Raw genomic sequence first — 23462 nt, forward strand, 5'->3', positions numbered from 1 at the left:
ACTTTTGCCTGTTTCTCCTGCTTCTGCTCAAACACTCTCCTCCAGTACGCTCTTGCCCAGGCTAACCACACCCAATTCCTTCAACACTCCTCCTATGACATGAACTCAAGGCCCTCTACCATGCTGGTTGCCCTCCTCTGGTCACTCTCCTTCTTGTCAATGTCCTTCATAAACCATTCCTCCCAGAACTGTACACAGTACTCCAGTTGAGGTCTGACAGGACAGAGTAGAATCAGTCGGTCAGCAGGTCTCTACGTTCCAGGTGCTGAGAATCAGGAGAGAGCAGTGTCATGAAAATTGAGTGAGAAGAGACTGTTAAGAAGATGGTCATCAATAGGGTCAAAGGCTGCAGAGAAAAGAAGTGGAAAGGCCTGAGAAAATTCCATTAGATTTGGCAATTAAGTGATCATTGGTCATTTTAGATAGTCCAGTTTCAGTTGAAGGATGAGGTTGTAAACCACATTACAAAGGGCTTAGAAGCCAGTGAGAGGGGGAAAAGTGGAGGCATCAATTGTAGAAAGCTTTCTCATTGAAGTTAGCCACTAAGGTGAGGAAAGATGTAGGATGACAGCTAATGGAGGTGGATGGATCAAATGAGGAGTTTTTTAAGTATGGAGGAAGCATGGTAGTGTTTGTAGGTAGAAGAGAAGGAGTCAGTAGATGGGGAAAGATTGAAGATGAGTGAGAGAATAGAGATGAGAGAGGGGACAATCTGCTGGAGAAGGTGGGATAGAATGGGATCAAGGGTGCATGTAAAGGGGTGCATCTTGGCAAAGAGAAGGACTACCTCTTTATGAGAGACAGAAGTGAAGGAGGAGATAATGGAGAAAGGTATCTGAGCAGTTTGAGATGAAGAAGAGGGGAGAAGAGGGAACTCCTTATGAATGGCTTTGAGAGGGTTGGGGAAAGGTGTTGTGGGAAGCTTGAGGAAGGATGGAGTTTTAGAATATTGAATTTAGAATACTGGATGACAAGCAGATCTATATATCAAGCCCCATTCTTTCCCCTGAGCTTCAGGCTCATATCACTAATTGTATATTGGTTATTTCAGATTGGATGTCTCAGAGATATCTTAAACTCAGTATGGCTAAAATAGAACTCATAATCTTTCCTTCTAAACCACTGCCTCTTCCAAACTTCATTGTTTCTGGTGAAGGTGCCACCATCTTTCCACTGTCTCAGGTTTATCGTCTCAGTGTTATGCTAGCCTCCTAGGCTCCTCATCCTCTATCAACCACATATCTAGTTAGTGGCCAAATCTTGCTTTCACAGCATCTCTGCATCTGACTCTGTTTCTCCACTCAGACAGCCAGCACCTCAGTTCAGTCCATCATCACCTGTTGCCGAGATTATTACAACAGCTTCCAAATTGGTCTCCCTGTCTCCAGTCTCTCATTACTCCAGTCCATCCTATGCATTGTTGCCAAAGTAATTTTCCTTAAGCACAGATGTGGCCATGTGGCTCTTCCACCCAACCAATTCCAGTGACTTTCTATTGTCTCTAGAATAAATTTAAAACTTCTCTGTTTAGCTTTTAACGCCCTCCTTCCTCTCTTGATTCTGCTCCTGGCTCTCCAGCTACCTTCTCACCCTGGAATGTCCCTCCACCTTTCTGGCCTTCTCTTCTCATTAGTGGGTTCCTCCATTTTGAGGAAAGCCTCAGGCCAACCTTCCTTCCTCTCCCAGATCTGCTTCTGACTCTTTGGACTTTGCCACTATATCTGTGCATGGATACTTCTTCCCCCTGCCCTTTTAAGCTTTTTCTTGTGTGTTTCTTTCCCTGTTAGAATGTAAGTTCCTTAAAATCAGGGACTGTCTTTATTTGGGACTTACTTGTATTTGTATCCCCAGTGATTAGCACAATGATTGGCACATAGTAATCACTTAATGAAGGGTTGTTGGCTTGACTGTACAATCTGGCTCCGATCTGTCTTTCCAGACTCATTGGACATCATTCCCCTTCTATACTCTTCAGTCCAGCCAATCTGGACTTTGGTTTGCTCCTCATCTCCCATCTATGCGCCTTTGCATGGGCCCTCCCCCATTCCTGAAATACATTTGCTTCTTACCTCTACCTCAGAATTGCTCTCTTCCTTTAAGATGCAACTCAGCCACTGTTTTTGCATGAAACCTTTCCTAATGTCCCCAACCGCCAGTGCCCTCTCAAACTATCTTGCATTTATTTTGTATATATTTGTATTTATTAACCTTGTTTTTATGCTGTATATATTGATATACATATATATTCCTAGCAGATGGTATGTCTGCCTACTTCATTTTGCGAAGGCATAGAGATGGAAGATGAAATATTATGTATGAAAAATAGCCAATAGGTCAGTTTGGAATGTAGAAAGCATGAATGATAGTAATATGGAGCAAGCCTGGAAAGGTAGGCTAGAGCTAGACTGTGAAGGGCTTTCAATGCCAAACTAAGGAGTATGTATTTTATCCTAGAGGCAATAGGGAGCCACTGCAGTTTTTGAGTAGAGGAGTGACATGGTTAGACTTGTGCTTTATAAATATCACTTTGGCAGCGTTACATTGGAAAGGAGAGATTTGAGGATATTTAGGAGGATTTGAGGTCATTTAGGAGGATCTTGCAGTTATTCCAGATGAGAAGTGATTATTTGGCAACCACTGGATATGGGTATGCAGGGTGGGGTGAGGGAACAGGAAGAGCCCAGATTGACTCCAGGGTTATAAACTGAATGGCTGGAAGGATGATGATTCTCACAGCAGATTAGGGAACTTTTAGGAGGGGTCACTTTAAGGGAGGAAGATGATGAGTTCTGTTTTAGACATGGTCTCGAAATAACAACTCAATGAATATGAAGAATTCAGAGAAACCTGAGAAGATATATGAACTGATATAGAGTGAAATAAGCAGAAACAGGAAAACAATATAGAATGACTACAACAATTCAAATAGAAAGTACAACAAAAGCAACTCAATTGAACTCTGTATAGTTATAATGGCTAAATTTGACCCTCCCAAAAGTCATCTTCATCCCTTTAGTAGCAAAGATGGAGGACTAGGGTATGGAACATCACATACCCTGTCAGATTTGGTTAATGAGTTATTTGGCTTTGCTAAGATGCTTTCCCCCTCTTTTTGGTTCACTAGGTAGGGCTGAGGGATGAGATGTATTTGGAAATGGAGGTGACATAAAAATAAAAGATAACAATAAAAACTGAAATTTTTTAAAACCCACATTTCTCTAGACCTTTACAATATACAAAGTGCTTTCCTCGCTAGTATTTCCTGGTACTCAGGTCCTTGCTCTGCCACTTCCCAGTTCCATGTCCCTAGTGAGCAATGTCCCCTGTGTGAGTCTTAGGTGTCTCATCTCTAAAGCAGGGAATAACAAGGATTAGCCCTACCTATCTCACTTACCTATCAAAGATCTCATGAGGAAAGTACTTTGTAGCATCGTAGCACCAGAAAGATGGATGTTGGAAATGTGAGTTATCATTATCATTTGCATTTTACAGATATAGAATCAGGGCAAAAGGGTTGAATTAACCTACTTGAGATTACACAGCTAGTAAACAGTGAAAGTGCAACTCATACCCAGGTATTCTGGCTCCAAATCTAATGCTTTTTGGTCTGTCTCATATTGCCTCCCAAGAGATGACTTATTGACTGGCGAGATATTTTTCACCACGTGAATGGTGAAGCCTCACCTCAGTACATTGGGCATTTTCTTACACAGAGAGAGCGATGAAGACACAGAGACCAAGACACAGAGACATAGAGACAGACTGAGGGACACAAAGAGAGACAGAGACAGATGGATGACAGCTGCAGAAGATTCCTTAGCAATAAGGACTGCCCTCCAGGAATGAGGCAGCTCTCCTGAGGGAGAGCAGGCAAGGGTGTGGAAGACAGGAAGAAATACTCCTACTGATAAACTCTGAGCAGACCTGCCTGCTGGACACTGAAATGTCACGGACAGAAGACATTGTGATAGAGTGCATCTTTGCCCTGCCTGCCAAACTTTAATAGCATTTCTTGGCAGCCCAGGGAAATTAGAGAGCCCTGAAGTCCCTGTAGAAACCAAGAAAATAGTTGGAGATTTTTTTTATATTTGATATCATCAATGGACACTAGAGAAGCGCTTCATGTTTATGAGGGATTCTTCACTTTTTTGTGTGTCATAAACTCCTTTGGCAGCCTGGCGAAGCCTATGACCCCTTCTGTCAGAATAATGTTTTTAAATGAACAAAATAAATTACATAGGACTACAAAGGAAACTGAATATTAGTGAATATAAAGATGTAATTTTTCCTGATCCATGTTCACGGACCATCCATGGACCGTCCATGGATCCCAGGTTATGAACCCCTGAGTGATCTCCAAGGTTAACTACCAGCTCTCAAAGTTAAAATCCTCAAAGGGACATGTTCATCCACTTTTACTCCCTGTCCAAAGCTAGGTGTGAAAGGACCTATGTGGAGGGAGCATTTGCAGGCTGTAATTTGCTGCAGTTGTTTATTTCTATAGCTTTGTAGAGTTTACAAGAACTACCCTCATATCATCCCTGTGTGTTAGGTGATACAATTATTATTTCCACTTTTTAAAATGAAGAAATTAAAGCCAAATGGGTTTAACTTGTTCAACCACACAAGTAATTAGTAGCAGAACTCGGATGCAAATTCAGATATTCTGGCCGCAGATTCAGTGCTCTTTCCATTATACCACATTGTTAGTCACCAAGTGGGGGGTGTTGCTAGCAGCTTCCCTCTGTTAAAGATTTTCTCTTTATCCTGTATATAGCTTGCTTTGTTTCTTTGGTTGGCATGTTGTCTCTCTCGTTTGATTGAGAGCTCTTTGAGCTCAGGAACTATCTTTTGTATCTTTTTGTATCCCCAGCACTTAGCACAGTGCCTGACACATTGAAAACACTTAATAAATGTTTATGAATTGATTTCTCAATTGCTCTATCCACCCTAAACTCAAAACTGAGCAAAAATGATTCACCCAGAATGTGGAGAGCTTCTGCATTTGTTTAAAGGATCTTACTGTATAGGCTGATATTGCTGCTGCTCCTTGAAAGGCTTACCTGGAGGTTGACCCACACTGCCTTAAAGCAAGAAGTAATATGATATAGGAAGCAAGTACATTGGTTTTCTAGTCAGAAGACCAAGTTGGAATCCTGGCTATAACATTTGGTACCTATGTGACCCTCAGTTTTTGTCTGTAAAGTGGGGTAATGATGTTACCTACCTCATAGATTTGTTGTGAAAAAAAATTTTTATAAGCCTAAAAGCTCTAGAAAAATGGGAGAAACTATTAATAAACCTTGAGGTGCCATAGAAATATTAACTAGTCATCTTAACTCAACATTTGAATTGTGATATTAGGCTGATTTTTAAAAAGCAAATCAAGAACTTCCAGCAAGATAGTTCAAAGGCCTAATAAAAGAATTGAAAGAAGAGATAAGAAGTGAAATTAGAGCTCTTAATTAATTAAAAGCTCAAAAGGAGACTTGATGGTCTTTAGTAGAAGTTGGAAAACCTTAACAAGACAATAGATATCCTTCAAAATAGAATGGGGGAGACAGAACTCAAAAACATAATGATACAATAAGATTTATCAAAAGAAAGTCAAAGACATTGAAATTTGAAGAACGTATGAGGGCTCCACAAACAAAGACAACACAGCTAGAAGACATTCCATCGGTCTCATTGGCCTGTTAGGAAAACACGATGAAACAAAAAACCTAAACACCATATTTCAGGAAATGATAAAAGAAAACTGCCAGGAAGTATTTGTACCAAGAGGTCAAAGTTCAAAAAAAAAGATAGAATCTATATGACATCAAAAAGAAGAATCTCAATTTTAACACCCAGAAATGAATTGGCCAAGATCTAGAGCTTTTAGGTAAAAGAGAAAATATTGCAAGCATTAAATAAGAAACTACAGTCACAACTGCACAGAAGGGGTAGCAATAGCCTTCTAATTGGTCTCCCTGCCTCAAGTCTCTCCCCATGCCAACCTATCCTCTGCTCTACTGCCAAGGTGATTTTTCTGAAGTGTAGGTATGACTATGTCACTTTCCTATCTAGTGAGCCCCAGTGGCTCCCTATTACCTCTAGGATTAAACATAATCTCCTGTGTTTGACACTTAAACTTCATAACCTGACTCCTTTCTATCTTTCCAACCTTATTACATTTTACTCTCTTCTGTGTAGTTTATGATTCAACTACATTGACCTGCTTGCAGTTCCTTGAATACAACACTCCACCTTCCCTTTTTGTGCCTTTGCCCTAGCTATCTTAGCAGCCTAGAATGTTCTGCCCTTTCATTACCCCTTTGTTTCTCTGTCTTTCTTCAAAATTTGACTCCAGTCTCACTTTCTATAGGAGATCTTTCCTAATTCCTCTAGGTGCTAGACTCTAGAGCCTTCCCCTCTCAGATGTCTTTCCCTCTACTCTTAATGTACTTTACATTGACCTAGTTATTTACATGTTACCTCTCCTATTAGAATGCAAGCTTCTTGAAGACAGGGATTGTTTTTTGCTTTTCTTTGTATCCCTAGAACTTAGTACAGCGTCTAGTACCTAGTAATCACTTAATGAATGTTTCTTGATTGATTGATGATTTCAAATAAGGTAATAATAAAAATAGATATTGTCAATGCACCATGGATAACGAAACAATATGATTATAGATATAGATATCAGTACTAAATGGCAAGTGGAAATATTTGAAGGAAAAACTAACTTAATTATAAAAGGACATAGATATTAAGACTAATTATAGGTGACTTCAATGTACCTCCCTCAGAAAAATCTAGAAGAAAGAAAAGAAATAACTTAAAGATCTGAACAAAATATTAGAAACTAGATATGACAGATCTTTAGCAATAATTGAATGAAACTCTTAAGGAGTATACCTCTTCTTTCAGCACTACACACCACCTTTAGAAAAAAAATTTATCACATGCTAAGAAATAAAGAACTTTTAAATAAATGCAGAAAGGCAGAAATATTAAAACTTACTGAAAAACCTGGAAAGACTTATATGAACTGATGCAAAGTGAAGCGAGCAGAACCAGGAGAACATTGTACACAGTAATACTGTGTACAGCAATACTTTATGATGGTCAACTGTGAATGATTTAGCTATTCTTAGCAATGCAATGATCCAAGGCAATTCTAAAGGACTCACGATGAAAAATGTTATCTACTTCCAGAGAACACTGATGGAGTCTGGATGCAAACTGAAGCATAGTGGTTTTCTCTTTCTGTATTTTTTTCATGGATTTTTTTCCCTTTGGACTTGTGTCTTCTTTCACATGACTAATATGGTATTATGTTTTGCATGATTGATCATGTATAACCAATATCAAATGGCTTACTATCTCAGAGAGGAGGGCAGTGAAGGAGAGAGAAAATTTGGAACTCAAAACTTTCTTTAAATTAATGTTAAAAATTGTCTTTACATGTAACAGGGGAAAAATAAAATATTATTTTTAAAAGAAAAATCTGGGGCAGCTAGGTGGCGCAGTGAGTAGAACACCAGCCCTAGAGTCAGGAGGACCTGAGTTCAAATTCGGCTTCAGACACTTGACACACTTACTAGCTGTGTGACCTTGGGCAAGTCACTTAACCCCAATTGGCCTGCCTTCCCCCTTCCAAAAAAAAAGAACAGAAAAATCCCCTTGGCAGCTGAGTGGAGTATGAATTGGAGTGGGTAGAGATGGAAGGAGGGAGGCCAGTTCAAAGGCTCTTGCAGTAGTCCAGGCAAGTCCAGTATACATATACATACATACATATATATGCACATACACATATATACACACATATACATGTATACAAACATACACAGACACATACATATATGTAGAGAGAAAGAGAGAATTCAAGTACCTATATATAAGGCCACTGAGCATCTTGAATATGTGCTTAATGCCTAATTCAGCTTGGTGCCTCAGTGGGGTGCCCTATCCTACCTGGCCTAAGTGGACCTGATCTGTTTCCATCCTTCCTGGCTGCCTTATTCATTGTGAGCATATCCCCTCAGTAAAGCTGGCTTGCTTTATCAAAAAAAGAAGAACAAATTACAGAAATAATAAATAAATATATCAAAGAAAATGATAGCTCACTCGTTTTTCTCCTAGAGATTCCCTAACTCTCAGCCAGTGAGAAACTTGTGCCATTTCCTTTCCATTTATTCTTAGCCCAGAGGACTCATGCACATCTCCATCATACATATCTTTATCCATGTTGACTGGGTTGGTATCCAGATTGGCCCTCCCTGCTAATAGCTGTACTGCCTGGAACATGATATCCAACCTGATAGTTAGAATCCTAGCGACAACTCCAGTTTCCTCATCTGTAAAATGTAAAATTCAAATGGTTGTTGTGTGGATCAAATGAGTTAAGATGTGTAAAGCATTTCGGAGACCTTAAAGCTATAGATGAGTGCTAGCTACTAAGACCATTAGGGGAGATGACTCCTTCAACACCTTCTTCAGTGGAACAGGTGCTGGCAAGCATGTTCCCAGGGCAATGATTGTCGATCTGGAACCAACTGTCATTGATAAGGTTCATACTGAAACCAATACCAGATTTCTATCCTAAGCAACTGCTCAGTAGAAGGAAGATGCCTCCTGTAACCATGCCCGTGGGCACTACCCCACCGGCTAGGAAATCATCAGCCTGGTCCTGGCCAAGATTCAGAAGTTTGCTGGTAAGTGCACAGGTCTTGAGTGCTTCCTTGGTGGTTCTGCTTTTGCTTCTCTGCTGCTGGAATGGCTGTCCATTGATTAAGACAAGTATTTTGAAGAGGGGGAAAACCATATTACCAAGATGAAAAATAAACAGGGGAATTTCATATGGTAAAGGAAAGAATATGGTCAGAAACTACTGTGCCCGATTATATGTTAACCAGCCTGAAAACTTTAAATGAAATGGATGAATATTTGCAAAAATAAAAACAAAAAATACCCAGATAGGAAATCAAGAATTGAAATAACCCAATCTCGGGAAGAGAAATGGAGCAACCCATAAATGAACTCCCCGAGTAAAACCTCATGGTCCAGATAGATTTACAAGTGAATTCTATCAAACGTTTAAAGAACAAAGAATTCCTGTGCTACATAAACTCCTCAAAAAAAAAAACCCAAACAAACAGAGAAATCTGGGAACTGGCCAGATTTCTTCTATGTCTATGAGACAAATATGATAATAATTCCCAACCAGGGAGCAGTAAAGCAGAGAAGGAAATATGAACAATTAAAGCGCTATAGACATGTGAGTTAATGTTATTTTTTGTTTGGCATTGAAGTCACCCTTTACTCCTCCCTTTCTCTTACCCCCATAACCAATCAGTGACTGGTTCTTGTAGATTCTACTCCCAGGACACCCATCCCCTTCTCTCCAATCACATGGCCACTACCCTGGTTTAGAGACCCATTATATTTTGCTTGGACATTTTGCCCCCATCCCTCTCCTCTCTAATCTGTCCTCCACATAGCTGCCACAGTAATCTTAGGGCACAAGTCTGACCATGTTACTCCCTTTCTTTAGTGACTCTTGATTGCATCTAGGATAAAATACAAACTCCTTAGTTTAGCATTTAAAATCCTTCACAGTCTGGCTCCAGCCCACCTTTCCAGATTTATTTCACATTAGTCTTACTCATGTACTTCGTGTTCCAGCCAAACCGTTCTGCTTGCTGTTCCCCAAACTTGGCATTCTATCTCCTACCTCAGTGATTTTGCACAAGCTGTCCCTGATGCCTGGAATGCACTCAGTCCTCATCTCTGCCTTTTAGGATCTTTCACTTCCTTCAGATTTTAACCCAGGGGCTGTCTCCTACAGGAAGCCTTTCCTCCTCGAAGTCAAGTACTGTTTTCATTTTGTCTCCATATCTTCACTGCCTAACATAATGCCTTGTGCTTATTAGGTCCTTAATAAATAATAAATACGATCTTAGTGAATGAATCAATGTCATTATGGTCTAGTCTTTGGTCTGGTCAAGGCTTAGCTCAAATGCTACCTCCTCCATCAAACATTTCCCGATTTCCTCCAGTCCTAATAATCTGTCCTTCCTTTGAATCTCTAGTCCACTTTCTTCATACTAGAGTTATTCATGTGCTACTTTTATTTCCTACCACCCAGTCTGTAAGCTGTCCAATGGCAGGCATCATGTCTTATTCATCTTCCCCATCGGCCACTGCATATTGTCAGCACTAAGCAAATGTCGAATTGAATTGATTATAGGTAAATGAACCTCATATAAACCCCGGCTGACATGGCCAGGAGTTGACAGAGTGTGTTGGTAACCAAAAATGGGCTCCTTAGCACTTAGTCAACAAGTGCCCTTGAATAGTTTGGCTTTTTCCCCTGAACTAAATGAATGTTCTGAAGTTTGGGGTGCTGGCTTTTTCCTCTGAACTGACTGAATGCTGGATTAAGGTAAGCTTGTTGGCCCCTTCACCTTGCTTCCCTTGATTAAGCAGATCAAAAGAACCTGTGCTTTCCTGGTCAACCCCGTCACCTTGCTTAAGCAGATCAAAAGAACCTGTGCTTTCCCCAGCGTACCTTACACCCCCACAGAAGCTGCTAGCTGGATGGTTAAAAACAGCTTCCGTAGCCAGAGACAGCTACAGCCACAGCCACAGCCACAGCCACAGCCGAAGCTGAAGCTGAAGCTGAAGCAGGAGCTGCTGGTAGCAGAGCTGACCTACGTGTGGACTGAGGAGTGCTGAACAAGGACTTGAGGCCAGTGGGTAATCTTTTCACCATAGAGGGGAAGCACGTATATGATTTTGCTTTATATCATCATGCTTCTCTGTGGCCTCCTGGTTACTCTTGTGAGGCGGACTTATTGGGCCTGGAAGCTTTTGATCAAAATATCAAAATGGGGATGCTGGTTTGTGGGTTGGTTACTGTGGAGACTAAATATATGCTTTGATTCTTCTGCCTCCTACTTTGGGAATTCCTTATATCCGGCGGTTCCAAACCTTTCAGACATATATATGATTCTTTTTGAAATTATAAATTCTGCCCTCATAATACACAGAGTCACCTTCTCTCCCTTTTACCCCTGCCTCTCTATCTGACTCACTGCTCAGCTGGATGAGAAATAATGGGAACTTGGACGATGAGCCCAATTCACTCTACTATAGGGATTCTCCATTATCTGAACTCCTCAAAGCCTGCCCTATGGAAATGGGGAGGTTAGAGGGTGGAAAGAGGGAATTTGCCATGAAATGGCTGGGTCCAGTGTGTCAGTAGCCCACTTGTGTAAAGGGTAGAAACAAGGGCTGGGATATGGACTAAACCTGTGATTTCAGTGACAAAGGGTGAGGAAACCCCCTCCATCAGTGCAGGTGAGCACCTTCTCTGTAACTATAGTTTTAGAGATTATCTAGAACATTGTGTGGTTAAGGAACTTGCCTAGTCACACAGCCAGTATGTGTCAAGGTGGGGCTTGAACTGAGGTTTTCTTGACTCTGAGGCCACATTACCACCTAAAAACCATAACCTTTTCATTCAAAAAATTCCCAAGATGATACAATACAAAATGAAGTATGCAGATTACATGCAAATCCTAAGACCTTTTGGATGCAAATAAACTTGTGGTAGCCTTAACTAATTCACTCCTTAGAAAGGGGCCTTCAAAGGGAAAACGAAAGGTCTAAAGAACAATGGGTAGTAGAAAGAGTGTAGGTTGGGGGCAGAAGAGCTAGGGTTGCATTCCTAGCTCAGAATCTCTTTTTTCTCCTGGATAAAATGATAATTAGTAATCCTTGAGCTCCTGACCTCAGAAGCACTGCATAAGCCTTCACATGCTAGAGAAATTGGGGCAGCTAGGTGGTGCAGTGAGTTGAGCACTGGCCCTGGAGGCAGGAGGACCTGAGTTCAAATCCGGCTTCAGGCACTTGACACACTAGCTGTGTGACCTTGGGCAAGTCACTTAACCCCATTTGCCCTGCCTTCCCTCCCTCAAAAAAAAGTTAAAAAAAAGAAATGGAGTTCTCATTGGACATCCAAATAAACACCATCCAAGCATGTGTGGGATACAGCGAAAAGAGAACCTGGGGCAAGTCACCTGTCTTCATCCGACCAATGGAGATCATAGCATTCACCCTCCCCAACAGAGGATGTTTAGAAATAGTAAAGCTCTATGCAACAGAAACTGCTAAACATAGCCAATCAACTCCAGCTGGTTCATTTAACAGGCAGACTTCTAAGAGAAAGTGGGAATAGAGCTAGGTCTTTGGGTCTTGAAGGAGATAGCAACTCTTTGCTTGGCTTGTACCATGGTGGTGTAATGCACAGAGCCCTGAGCCTGGAGTCAGAAAGACCTGAGTTCAAATCTAGCTGTGGGACCCTGGGCTCACACACTTATGTATGTGAGATCCAGCTAAGTTAAGTGATTTGTTCAGGTTCACACAGGTAGTAAACATCAGAGGCTGGGTTTGATTCTGGAGCCAGCACCCTTTCCCCTCATCTGCTGGTCCTCTGCCAATGAAGGGCACTGTCCCCTTGCCATGGTGCCTATCAGGCAGGACTCTCTGGGTCGCAGACCCCCCCCCAGCACACACACCACTGAAGGCATTTACCCCAGGCGCAGTTAGGGCCAGTTAAGGTCCCTCCAGTTTATTTTAGGATCTCTCCAAAGGAGAGGGAGATCCAAGGGACAGCAGCACCCTGCACATAGCAAACACTTGGTAAATGTTTATTGAGTTGAGTTGTGATTCAGAGAGAAGAGGAGGAAGAGTGTTCCATGTGTAGAGACAGAAATGAGCAAGATGTATAGGAGTGGATAAAGTTTTGGATACTGTCAGGAAACCTGTGTTTGAATCCCAGCTCTTCTACACTAATTCTTCATGTGACCTTAGGCAAGTCACTCTCCTTGTCTAGGCCTTTGTAAAATGAAGGGACTGGGCCGACCTCCGAGGTTTCATCCAGTTCTGACATCCTATGACCAGATGACTAATCTATTAGCAAGAGACGGGTTTGGCCTGAAGTCCTCGGCTCACTTAAGCCCCATAAGCCTGCTTCAACCAGAGGTAACACAAGCTGGAGAGAAGAGGAGCCCACACCCGGACACTTGGAGCAAGTCACGGAATCTGGTTTGGAGAACACTGAGCCTCTGTTCTTGTGATAAAGGTTCACTTGGCAGACCCCAGACAAGGGGAATTGTCTTGCAGTTTTAGACTGGAGCACATGAGGGAGTGGGGGAAGGGAATAAGTATTTCTGTAGCATCTTTATGTCCCAGGCACTGTGCTGAGCACTTTACATATATTATCTCATTTGATCTCACAACAGCCCTGTCATTGGATGGGTGCTGTCATTATCCATATTTCATAGTTGAGAAAACTCAGGGGCATCTAGATGGCGCAGTGAGTAGAGCACTGGCCCTGGAGTCAGGAGGATCTGAGTTCAAATCCGGTCTCAGACACTTGACACACTAGCTGTGTGACCTTGGGCAAGTCACTTAACCCCAATTGCCCTGCCTTCCTTCCTACAAAAAAAAAAAAAGAAAAAAAGAGAGAAAACTCAGGCAAGCAGAGGTTAAGTGACTTGCCCAGAGTCATCCATCTAATTAGTGTCTGGGGCTAGACTTGAAGTCAGGTCTTCCTGACTTCTAGACTCTAGTGCTCTATCCATTGTGCTGCTGTGTTGGCAACCAAAAATGGGCTCCTTAGCACTTAGTCAACAAGTGCCCTTGACTAGTTTGGCTTTTTCCCCTGAACTGAATGCTGTTTGTATGTTGGACTGGAGTAAGCTTGTCGGCCCCTTCACCTTGCTTCCCTTGCTTAAGCTGATGGAAAGAACCTGTGCTTTCCTGGTCAACTCCTTCACCTTGCTTAAGCTGATGGAAAGAACCTGTGCTTTCCTGGTCAACCCCTTCACCTTGCTTAAGCAGATTGAAAGAACCTGTGCTTTCCCCGGCGTACCTTACACCCCCGCAGAAGCCGGATGGTTAAAAGCAGCTCCCGTTGGAGCCAGAGGCTGCTATAGCCACAGTCACAGCCACAGCTGAAGCAGGAGCTGCCAGTGGCAGAGCTGACCTATGGGAGGAAGCTGAACAAGGACTTCAGGCCAGTGGGTAATCTTTTTACCATAGAGGAGGAAGCATGATTTTGCTTTACGCAATCATGCTTCTCTGTAGCCTCCTGGTTACTCTTTCAAGGCGTACTTATTGGGCCTGGAAGCTTTTGATCAATATATCAAAATGGGGTTGCTGGTTCATGGGTTGGTTACTGTGGAGCCTAAATATATGTTTTGATTCTTCTGCCTTCTACTTTGAGAGTTTCTTATATCCGGCGGTTCCGAACCTTTCAGACATGTATATGATCCTCTTTGAGATTATAAACTCTGCCTTCCTAATACAGCTGCCTAGTTGTCTCTCATTCTTAAAGTGACTCAATGTGATCCTGGACTCAATTCCTATGGTTGGAAGGTCTCAGGACATGTGACCCACCAAGGAAAAGGTTACTGAGGTCAGATACCTGAAATGGACAAGGGCAAAGAATACTGGACAAGTTGTTAGAAGAACTAGGTTCTGGTCCTTACTCTGTTGTGTAAATTTGGATGAACACTTAGATTCCTTGGGCCTCAGTTTCTTTATGTGTAAAATTAGAAGGCTGGACTAAATGGACCTTAAAATCCCTTTCAGCTGGGACATTTTCTTTTCTATGTTTTAAGGTTCCTTCTGGTTCTAATGCTTTTGATTCTAAGAGAATCTTTAAATCAAAGAAAATTACAGTCCGGTGCAGGCCCCTTCTGATGGCAGCGGATGGAAAAAAAGTCAGGAGGTGCTAAGAATCACAGGTTTTAGACCATCAGTAAATGTTAACTTTTACCATAAATACGCAAAATGTGATATCTTTGTGCAATGAGTAACCAGTAGACATGCCATTGGAAAAACAACCATATTGATACTGACATTCTTGTAAAAAGCAAAACCAAAAGATAAAAGGAAACTGTTGGCATAACTGTGAACCAATCCAACCATTTTGGAGGGCAATCTGGAATTATGCCCAAAGAGACAAAACTGTGTATACCCTTTGACCCGGCAATACCATTATTAGGTCTGTTCCCCAAGGTGATCAGGGAAAAAGGAAAAGAGCCCATATGTTCTAAAACATTTCTAGCAGCTCTCTTTGTGTTGGCAAAGAACTGGAAATTGAGGGGATGCCCATCAATTGGGGAATGGCTGAACGAGTTGTGGTATATGAATATAATGGAATACTACTGTGCTATAAGAAATGATGAGCAGATTGGTTTTAGAAAAAACGTGGAAAGGCTTGTATAAAATAATGAAGAGTGAAATGAGCAGAACCAAGAGAATGTTGTGTACAGTAACAGCAATGTTATTTGAAGAATGACTGTGAATAACTAATTTATTCTGAGTATTATAAATACTCAAATCAACTACAAAGGACCTATGAAGGAAGATGCTCTCCACCTCCAGAGAAAGAACAGATAAATAGACACACACACGTATGTATCAAATGGTGGCTTTCTCTAGTGTGGAGTGAGAAGACAGGGAGACCTCATAATGTAAAAAATAAATAAAATTCAGTTTAAAAAGGCAAAAGGGAGATAAATGGGAGGGAATGGCTTATGGATTTTCCTTAGCTAATCAAACAAGGGAAATGATGGATTTGGTTTCGTTGTGAGTGCAAACGCAACAAGAAACATTTCATAGAGACACTTGGTCATCTTGCATTGCAGTGCTCATAAGGAACAGAAGCAAAAAGACCAATATTAAAGATTAATCACAGTTTATGTGCCAACATCTGTCGTGGAGGATGAAGAAGCAAAGAAATTCTACAAAAACCTTGACAAGATAATCCAAGTCATGTCAACATATACTTTCGTTCCTAGTGGCTTCAATACAAAGTTATAAATAAAGAGGATGTCAGAAAATCTTGAAAAATATGGCCCAGGTTTGAAAAATAAAAGAGGCCAAAGACCTCTTACCTCTATATCCTAAATACTTTCTTCCAGAAGAGAGTCAGAAGGTGCGGGACGTGGCAAGCTCCTAAGACCATCACAAAAATATGAAATTGATTATAATTTAACAGACAGGACCTCTAAGGTCCCTTCCAGCTTTAGAGCTCTAATCTTGTACAGGCTCCTGTGGTCCCATTTCTCTGTGTGTGCAGTCAGACTATCAACTAATTAGAGCAAAGGTCAAAATCAACATCATTCTCAGGAAAGAATAAAGAAAAGAAGAAGACACTGTACAGATAATTTCAACAGTTTCAACCTGAACTATTCATTCAAGCCATTAAAACTGAAAAATGGGGAAAAAGAAAAAGACATCAACATTGATTTTTGAAATTTCCTGCAAAAATTTAATGGATGTAAAGCAGTTGCCACAATGAGGAAGCCAAAATCACCTAAAAGCTGCCTTTGCCAGCAAATGCTCAATATCCTTAACAAAGGAGAGCCGAGAGCAATGCTTGTTTAGAATATGGACTCGTTTGTAAAACACTACAGAGAAGGATGGCAGATTATGAATAGTATTGCCTTGAAGAACAGGGAAAAGCAGTGGAAATGAAAACAAATTTACAAAAAGCTTGGCATGGGACCCTAAGTCGTATCATCTCATCCCAAGCTTGTTTATAGATTGACAACAAATATACAGAAAAATGAACCAAATCTGTTTGCATTGTTGTCATGATCTATTTTTATCATCTGTGACAGAGGACCTGAACACCTCAGTTCCTAACCTGCTGTATGAAGAAATAACAATCATACTTAGGAAGATGAAGTAGGAAAAGAGTGGCTTAGATGAGACCCATTTACATCAAGGAAATCCATGCTGGAGGCAACACAATCTTGATAGCATTAGAAGATGGCCTTAAAATAGATCTGAGAAAGGAAGACACGAAAAGATTGGAACAAGTCATGGGTGATATTTATACTCCAAAAAGTCAATCAGGTGAACACCAACAATTCCTGACACATATGCCTGCTTTCTCTTTATAAAATTTGTATCAGAATGATCTACGTTTGTATTGGGTGTATCCTTGAGGAAAATATGAGAAAGGAAGAGGCAGGCTTCTGCAAATGATTCTCTGCAGCAGTATATACCATTACAGTCACACAGTTGATCAAAGGTCTGGCTAATATATGACCCCACAATGTCTATTGTTTGTTGATTTAAAATAAAATTCATCTTGGTAGAGTCTTAAAGTCTCTCCTCCAACAAAAAGACTCTCATGCATATGGCAAAATAAGACAAGGTTTCTTGATCAATATAATCACGGTGTGTATTCTATTTGGTGGTGCTGTGATTATTAATATCAAGTGAAGCAGAAAGCAGGGAGATATATGGTGTTTGCTAATGGTGTTTGCTGCCTTTGTGGAGGGTACCTTGCATGGAATCCAAGTAGAAGAGGGATTCCCAATAAAAGGTCAGATCCTCCAGATGCTCTTGGTTGTAGATGACATTGTGATGATTGTGTTAAGCCCCAGAACTTTAGAGGGGCAGTGAGATTTACGTGTACTCAAAAGGAATCAGTCTAACAATCCATACAACCTAAATGGATGAAAAAAATGAAAGATGCATTTTGGCATCAGATTATGACATATAGTCGGATGAACAGTACATTGAATTTGTTAATATGTAGATATGAGTTAGGAACAACAGATGAACAATGAATTGGATGTGGGATTAAATATGAAGAAGACAGCATGTTAGACTGCTTTTAGGAAATTTTATAGTGCTTTTAATATCAAGCTATGCCTTAGTGAAACAACCCATCTTTTATGTTCTTTTACTATGTAGTTATGAATCTTAGAACACTACCATCTCCAAGATGCAAAGGTACAGGTGACCCCATAGGTCATATACAAACATAGGTTCATATCCCAGCTCTGTTACCAACTGTCTGAGCAGATGTATGGGGGTGATAATGCCAGGTATGTTAGAAAGGGGAAGAGAGTCCAGTTTGGCAGGAGTGTAGAACAGAAGGGAATGATACAAGGTAAGGCTAGAAGGTAGGGTGGCACCAGATGGGGGTAGGATTCAATACCAGATAGAAGTGTTTGAACTTTACTTTGTGAACAATAGGAAGCTTCTAGGCATGTCAGAGGCAGGAAATAGAGCAGCCAAGCCAGAGGCTGTGTGGCAAAGGAGGCAAAAAACCAAGAGCATGACAAGGTTCTAATATTAGAGGGATGGTTTAGATGCAAGAATTCAGGAAAGTACAAGGACTCCAGAAAGTAGGACACAGCTCTGGCAACAATGAAAGCCTCTAGCAATAAGTGTCAGGAAGACCTGGGTTCAAATTCTATCTCAGACACTTACATGACTCATGCTAAGTGACTTCTCCGGGCCTCGTCTTTGAAACAGGCATAATGATAACACATACTCAAGTATTGCGTAAGGTCTGTTATGTCAAGTGTTGTGCAAACCTTAAGATGCTATATAAATGAGAGTTATTTTTGTTGTCGCTATCACTGTTATCTCATTCTTCTCGTCCTTTCCATAAGTTCAGATAGAAGCATCCCGAGGGCAAGTCAATATCTTGCTGTTATCCTTTTATTTGTAACATTATTCTGACTGTCGTGTAGTAGGGTAAACCAACTGCTTTTTGTAACTGAATAAAGAGTATTGGGATATAAATTCATCTTCCATAGCCTCACTGAAAACACTTTTGGGACAGCTCCAGAAGTGGACAGGACAACAAGAATGACACAGACCTCATTCTGTTCGCACATGGTTTTAATTTCTTTCATTAGGCCTCTATATGTTGAAAGCTTTTCATTCTGTGTAGTTTTAGTATATTTGGTATTCAGTATAATACTTATGTGTATTCAGTATTTAGATGTCTATTAAAAACTTTGTTCTTTTATTTTATGGATGAATGTTACATTTAGGTAATTGTGGGCAGCAATTATGCATGTAATGATTCTCTGGTTCTGGTGCAGTTTGTTTGCTGAATTCTCAAGGATATTTGAGGGTTTGAAATTCTAGTACAGGGAATTGTCACCTGTTTATAGAGGACAGTGATCTTCCAGTGAATAAATCTAACCACCGGATCTTGTCCATCTAGGTCTCCAGCAGATGCTAAATTTTTGGAACCTGCAGGGATATCTTACAGTTTCATCCAATTTGTTGTGTAATATGCATCAATTGGTAAGTCTGGTCTCCTTAAGGAGATTCTTTTTGTAATTTCTGGGATGTGGTCTTGAGTAGCTATCATAAACAAATCTATATGACAGCCATTTGTTTGGTGCTTCCTTGTCTATATTGTTGGTTGAGTTTGTGTGATTGTTGCTCATGAATGTCTTTTGATTCTACTCTGGAATCTTAGCTATTTCATAGGCTTCATTTGGAAATAAACTACTTTGGGTTGCAATTAACAAATCTCCCTCTCTCTCTCTCTCTCTCCCTCTCTCTCTCTCTCTCCCTCTCTCTCTCTCTCTCTCTCTCTCTCTCTCTCTCTCTCTCTCTCTCTCTCTCTCTTTGTGTGTGTGTTTGTGTGTGTGTGTGTGTGTGTGGTCAGTCTTTGCTAGTGCTTTATGAAATGAGGTCTTGTATCAAAAGTACTTTGGTACAAAGTATAAATTTTTAACCTCTTTATCATGTGCTCCGAGAACATGTATCAATCATCTTCCGACTTTCTGGCAAGGTAATGTTAATCTTTCCATAGCTACATTGTGGTGATGAGCCCTATGTTTCATAAACATTGTACATTAACATCATAACATTTTGTTTGGACACCTTCTAGATCCATTGTTATCCATTTTACCATACTCAAAACATATGTAAGACTGGCATTGTGTGTTGATTGCTTTTAATGTGTTCTTCCTAATTATACCTTGACTGTTGGATGCCTATAAGTCTCTTAACATAAGCACCCTCAACTTTCTGCTTTATAACCATAATATATTCGATGTGTCTTGACTAGAGAAGACCAAGGTATTTCTAAGTATTACCTTCATCCATTGTCTTGATTTGACCTCTGTATCCAAGCTCAAAGCCTTTAGTGTTTATTATTCCTTGGCTCACAAAAAGAATTTTACACTTATTAAATCCAAATGATGTTTTGTTATCCTTGGAGAAAATTTCCATGAGAAGCAGTTATTTAATGTGCTTTAAAGTGAAGCCATATAACTTTATATCATCCACGTACATCAAGGGATTAATATGATGTCTTGATATGAATTACTCTTTGATTTGAAAGCCATACTCAGTTCTGTGCAGGAATGATGACACTGGATTTAAGGCTAAGCAAACCATAGTGGGCTTAAAAAACTGTCTCTCTAGAAGATGCCATGTTTTGAATCAATTGTTCTTAACATCATTATGTCAGTCGCATGTTTTAAATAAAGACCAATCTTCTCTGTGAACATCAAATAATCTTGTATTCTTGTATCAATTTTACATATTTATAGTACATGGCTAATGCATGACTATGGAAGTGAGTCAAAGGCTTCAAGATAATCAATAAAGGCAGTGTAAATGTTATGGCACTTTTAGGCAGATTGTACAGTCGTCACCTAATCAATAATAAACTTCTTTTTAAATCCCTGGGACTTACTGGTATACTTTTTTTGGCTTCTTAGCCAAAATGTTATTTTATTATAAGTATTTATAGATGTTTTTAGGCAATAGAACCTGTGGTTGTTTTGCATAAAGTACATAAATGTAATTGGCCTATATTTGGAGGGGTCACTAGTATTCTCATCTAATATATATGTCATGCCTTCTATTAAGAAAGATGGGGTCAGTCTTTCATCAAAGAGGAAGCTGCTAAAGAACCTTGTTAGTTATTCTTTAGCTACTATGAAATATTTGAGCCATAACTGGGGATCTTATCCAGACCTGCCACTTCCTAGTTTTGCAGAATGTCTAGAGTTTCAGTTGCCTGCCTTAACATAGCTGTTCTGTCATTCATTATGTCAATGGTACACAAGCTTTCTGTTTCACATTTGATCCCACATGTTATTTGGTTGCATTGGACTTCTTTTGACCAGATAGATGACCTGCAATTTTTCACATCTGCCTCCTTTAAGGGCGCTCTCTCTCTCTCTCTCTCTCTCTCTCTCTCTCTCTCTCTCTCTCTCTCTCTCTCTCCCCCCCCCCCCTCTCCTCTGAGTCCTTTGCTTCTCAAGCCTAAAACTAGTCTTTGAGGGTTTTCCATTGATATGGAATTGTTAATTTTGTTCTTTGCACTGCTCTAACTCTTTGTATCACCCTGGCCTTTTGGTGTTTGCATTATTGATTAAGGGTATCGAGAATTTGGGATCGACTTTTCCTTTCCATATTCTATTCTGTGTTTCTTTTTTCTTTGGCTTTAAGTGGATACTATGGTGTTAAGTTTTGTATTGCACATACTGGCTAGGTACTGATATAATCTTCCAAGGTCTTTCCTCAGATCTTCAGTGGTGTTCTCAAGTTGCTTCTGCCATTTTTTGGCTGTCTTTAAGAGCATTCCCACATAGTACCCCCTTTTCTCTGATGGTTCTTGCTGTGGCAGCAGTTGCAATATATATTGTGTATAAGTTCTTTCATTCTCTGTCAAATAGCATGAAAGAATGTATTTATTCATGATGGTTATAGTAGATAGCATTTTAAAGTGAATCTGTACTGCTAAATGCAAAAAGAGATTTGCAAAATTCCAGTCTAAGTATGACCATCTCCTTTTCAAAATCATTTGAGACATCAACATTCTTTTTGCAATCTGTTTTGTTACTAGTTAGCACTTCTGGGGTTTGTATTAAGTATAAGTTGTCAGTGCCTTCAGGTTCTTCAGCTTTTTCCTCTTCAAATGTAAGTAATTCCTCAGTTTCTGCTCTTATTTCCTCTAGTTTGGGTTTGGGAATGAAGTTACTTCTTATGATATGTTGTGTAACTTGGAACTTACTGACAATGCAGCATGTAGCCATTGCCTATGACTATTCTGATCTGTTCTCACTTCTGTTACGACTTAGTCCTGGTGTGTAATAGCAGCATTCCTATCTTCGGGCCTTTTCCTGCATACTTGGGGTGTGCCTGCTATTGTGGTTAGCGCCATCTGTACCAAAGCACTTCTAGTAGGTGGGGCACTGGAATTTCTGGTTTGTTCCAATATTAATTTGCCTTTTTGTGGGCACCAAAACACAAAGGAGTGCTGCTTGCTCCTCTGTCCTGTGTATTAAACTGATCATCATGATGGTCCTAACTAAGGCCCACCTACAACCTGAGGCTGCCCCGACTATTTTTTAGATCCGTAGGCTCAATAGCATCACACTGATCAGAATGCTAACCCAACCAATGATATCTTCAGGGCCCAAATAGCTGCCATTTTAGGGCTCCTGCTGGGCTTTCATAGCTCCTACAGCAGTTGTGGTGCATACTGAGGCCCTACTGTGTGTCTTGGAGAGTGTGCCCTTGCTTGCTCTTGCCTTCACCATACAACATGAATGGTGAGCTGGGCTTTGAGAAGAATGTGTACTTGCCAAGGTTTACCTACCCCAGGCCTTCTTTCTTCCATCTGTCTTCCTCTCACCTATGCCTGGGGGACTTAGGGAGAGGGAGTAGTGAAGGTTAAAGCCAAGTGGGACCCTGAAATGAGCTCCTCCCCTTGGGTTCCACTCTAATCACTCCCTCCCCTAAAGGCAATAGAGGTCTCAGGGTGGCCCAGATTCTCTGTCACCCCTTTGGGACACCCCATGGCCTCTTCTTCTACTGAATCTTGTATCCCAGGGTCAGGTCTAGCTCCTAGATCTTTCCGTGTGAATTTCCTCCCTGGGTCTCTTCCTTATGCTACCCCCTGCTCTTGCCCTAGGTTCCACAACTGTTGTTTAAAGAAATCTACTTGTCAGAAGATAGGAATCAAACACCCAGCTCTGCCATGGGAGCACTATGACTTTGAGCAAGTCATTTCCCCTCTCTGGGCCTCAGTTTCCTGATCTGTCATATGAGGGAGTAAGCTGAGCTGATCTCCCAGATTGAAATCATGTGATCACGCCTACTCAGCCCAGCCTTAGTCACACTGCTGGCCTTAGCCATTTCCAGATAGCCCATCCAAAGCAAGAGATCCAGGGATTAGCTCCTAGGGCTGGGCAGGAATGTCAGCAGATGAGCTGGATAATTGGAAAAAGACACCGCAGCCTTTGGAGTCAGCAGTGGAGATGACTTTCCATCCCAACTGGGTGGATGCCCCCCTCACAGACCAGAGGTCCCGAAGGTGCTCAGGAACTTGTCATTTTAAGCATCTCCATTACTCCAAAATGTTTGCCATTTGGAGACCCTCAAGGAAACTGTCAGTTGACTGTTCCAGAGGATGCTGCTGAGGCATGCTACCCCCCTCCTGATAAAGAGGTGATGGGCTCAAAATGCAGAAGGAGGCATTTCTATTCAAACATGGACAATGCAGGAATTTATTTTGCTCAACAATGCATATTTGTTCTAAGCATTTTGTTTTTCCAATGAGAGGGTGATGTGGGAGAGAGAGAGAGAAATTTGCAAAATGAAAATAAAATCAT

This window comes from Trichosurus vulpecula, chromosome X (assembly GCF_011100635.1).
Source record: "Trichosurus vulpecula isolate mTriVul1 chromosome X, mTriVul1.pri, whole genome shotgun sequence".
NCBI lineage: Eukaryota > Metazoa > Chordata > Mammalia > Diprotodontia > Phalangeridae > Trichosurus > Trichosurus vulpecula.